The sequence below is a fragment of the Vombatus ursinus genome, unplaced genomic scaffold (genome assembly GCF_900497805.2).
Source record: "Vombatus ursinus unplaced genomic scaffold, bare-nosed wombat genome assembly UNPS02014982.1, whole genome shotgun sequence".
Lineage (NCBI taxonomy): Eukaryota > Metazoa > Chordata > Mammalia > Diprotodontia > Vombatidae > Vombatus > Vombatus ursinus.
This window is the reverse complement of record NW_020954760.1, coordinates 610,643-613,802: the sequence shown is the minus strand read 5'-3', so window position 1 is coordinate 613,802 and position 3,160 is coordinate 610,643. Positions and strand designations below refer to the sequence as shown.

Here is a 3,160-nt window from a genome sequence, read left to right as displayed (position 1 = left end):
GCCCCCACTGGAACTTTCCTAATCAACTAACCCCCCAAAAAAACCTCATTGTTTGGGGAAGCTGGCTAAATGCCCCAACCTGGCCAGGCCTCCTGGGCTTTAATTCGGAGGTGGAACAAGTCTCTGACCCAAGGTGAAGATTAGCACATGGATTTGCAAAGCTGTGGCTAACATTTGGAAATCCTACATCCCAGCTCTGGCCTCCTCCTCTGAGGAGCAGAAAGCCCTTGGGAGCTTGAGGAGGCTGCCCTGGCCAGCTGGGCCCCACAACCAACCTGGACCAGCTCAGTAAGTATCCCCAGCCCTGGCCCTCTGAGTGGGCTCCCTGGCCCTCTGAGTGGGCTCCCTGGCCCTGGCTGCCTTCCTTCCTCCAGAACAGACCTTCTTTGTCCAGCTTCCTATCTCCCTTCCTCCCTCCTTTCTTTCCTGTCTTTTCCTTCCTTCTTGCCCTTTCTCTCCCTCTTCCTTCTCTCCCTTGTAACTCTAAAATCTATACATTTTTGACCTTACAATTCTTCTCCTTTCCTTTCTTTCCTTCTTTTTCTTTCCCTCTTCCTTCCCTCCTTTCCTTTCTTCCTTCCTTCCCTTCTTCCTTCTTTCTCTCCCTCCTTCCCTCCTTTCCTTTCTTCTTTCCTTTCCTCACTCCTTCCCTTCCTTCCTTTCTTCCCTTCTTCCTTCCTTCTCTCCTTTCTTCCTTTCTTTCCCATTCCCTTTCAAAGAAGACTCTATTTTTCTTATCTTTCTTCCTTTTCTTCCTCTCTTTTCCTTCTCTCTTCCTCCCTCCCTCCTTTCATTCCTTTCTTCTTTTATTCCTCTCTTCCCTTCCCCTTCCTCCTCTCCTTCCCCCCCTTTCCCCTCCCCTACCCCTTCCCCCATCCCTTTCCTCCTTCCCCTTCCCTTCCCCTTTCCTTCCCCATTGAAGTGTGGCTAGAAGCTGTCTGGGGGCATGGTGGAAATCTAGTGGCTCACATTTGGGAGTATTGACTTTGCAGGCAGACCCAAGGCCTTAGGGAGCCAGTTTGGTACACGGGATTTGGAATCCCCAAAGCTGGGCTGGAGTCCTGGCTTTGCTGTTTACTGGCCCCATTAACTTAGGCAACTGTCTTGCCCACTCTGGTCTTCAGTTGCCTCAGGAGGGTTTGTTCTAAAAGGTCTCAGAGGACCGCCCCAGCTGTAGATTGAGGACACTCTGGTAATTCCTAGGCAGAGCTGGTGTTTAGGAAAGAGTTAGGAAGGTAATCCTGGAAGGAAGCTGCTTCTGGAATGCCTTAGGTGGTGTGTTTGCACCTGGGAGATGGGGGACAGACCTAGGGAGGCTGGAAAGAAAGAGCTCTGGCCTGGACTCAGGAGCCCTGGGATCTCCTCCTAGCTCTGCCATTAACTTGCTTTGTGAGCATATCCTCTCTAGGACTTAATTTCTTTCTCTGTCAATGAATCAACAAGTATTTGTTAAACTCTTCCCATGTGACCAGCACCGTACTAGTCACTTGGGACATGGCCACAAATGGCAACATTCTCTGTCCTTAAGGAGCAAGCAGTAACGTCTCAGTGCCCCAGGTAACTCCAAGACTACGTGTGACTTCTGGAGCGGGTCGCGATCTGTATTGGTGAAGGAAGTTTCCTCACTGGGACTTCCCTATAACAATAAAATGAGATCATTGGATCATAGAATTAGAGCTAAGGGGGACCTTAGAAAGCATCAGGTCCAATTCCCTCATTTTACAGATGAGGAAACTGAGGCCCAGAGAGGGGAAGAAGTTTGTTCAAGGTCACATAAATAGGAAATGTGTTAAGCGGGATTTGAACCCTGATTAGCAAAACCCCAAATACCCCAAGTACCCCAAGTATCCACTATACCTTGATGCCTTTCTAAGGATAAGTCATAGGCCTAATTTCCATGCCTACCCCCCAAAAATGGTTGAGGGAAGGCATTGGGGAGTGTGTATGCGTGTGCACGTGTGCACGTGTGTATGTGTGTAGAGGTGAGAGGGAATCAGGAAAAGCCTCGTATTATTTTATCTGTTTCATGATGCTGGAGCTGAACTTTGAAGGAAACTAGAGATTCCATGACAAAGAAGGGAGTATGTTCTAGGCATGGGGTACAGCCTGTGCAAAGGCCCAGAGATGGGGGATGACGTGTCATATGTGAGGAGCAACAAAAAGTCCAGTTTGACTGTAGGAGGGAAAGAATATATAATAAGCCTGGAAAGGTAGGTTGGAGTCGGGTCATAAAAGGCTTTAGGTGTCTGATGTAGGAGTTCATATTTGATCCTGGATGGAATAGGGAGCCATTGCATGTTATTGAGCACAGCAGTGACCTGATCAGAACTTCACCCAACTGATTGGAGGATGGACTGGGGTGGCTAGAGAGACCAATTAGGAAACCACTGCAAATACTGCGTGATGATCAACTGTGAATGACTTAGCTCTTCTCAGTAATACAATGATCCAGGACAGTTCCAAAGGACTCATGATGAAAAATCCTATCCACCTCCAGAGAAAGAATGGATGGAGTCTGAATACAGATCGAAGCATGCTATATTTTTCTTTTTTTTTTTTTGATATGTGTTTTCTTTCACAACATGACTAATATGGAGATGTTTTACATGATTGCACATGTATAACCCATATTAAATTGCTTACTGTTTCAGGAAGGGGGAAGGGGCAGGAGGGAGGGAGAAAATTTGGAACTCAAAATTTTTTTAAATGAATGTTTAAAATTGTGTTTATATGTAATTAGGTGGGAAGGGGGAGCTACTATAATAGCACAGGCCAAGAGTGATGACGGCCTGAACTAGGCGGGGGAGTCTTCAAATCCAATCCTTCATTTTACAGAGGAGGAAATTGAGGCATGGCGAGGTTCATATAGCTACTAAGTGTATGAGGCAGACTTTGAACCCAGATCTCCTGGTTCAAAGTTTAATGGCTTTATCTACTGTTCCAAGAAAACTTGTAGAGAGGCCGTGATGAGGGCAGATAGGAGAAAATCAATAGGACTTAGCAAATGATTGGCTGTGGAGCTTGGGGGAAAGGGAAGAGTCAAAGATGAATAATAAAGGAGATGGAGTTGGGATGGAGGACCTCTGAAGGCCCTTCCACCTTTGACGATCTATTTTCTATGGCTCTCACTGACTCCAAGGAGAGCTGACTGAGATCCATG

General features: G+C 46.9%; 1 protein-coding gene across 1 annotated transcript in view; it reads left to right on the top strand.

The window, feature by feature from the left end:
• The first annotated feature begins 219 nt into the window (after positions 1 to 219).
• The window catches only part of CLDN2 (claudin 2), a 12,304-nt gene continuing 9,363 nt past the window's right edge, over positions 220 to 3,160 (top strand). Inside the window, exon 1 of the mRNA XM_027845570.1 lies at positions 220 to 288. The gene's annotated coding sequence lies outside the window, so the exon portion shown is untranslated. The remainder of the gene's footprint in view (positions 289 to 3,160) is intronic.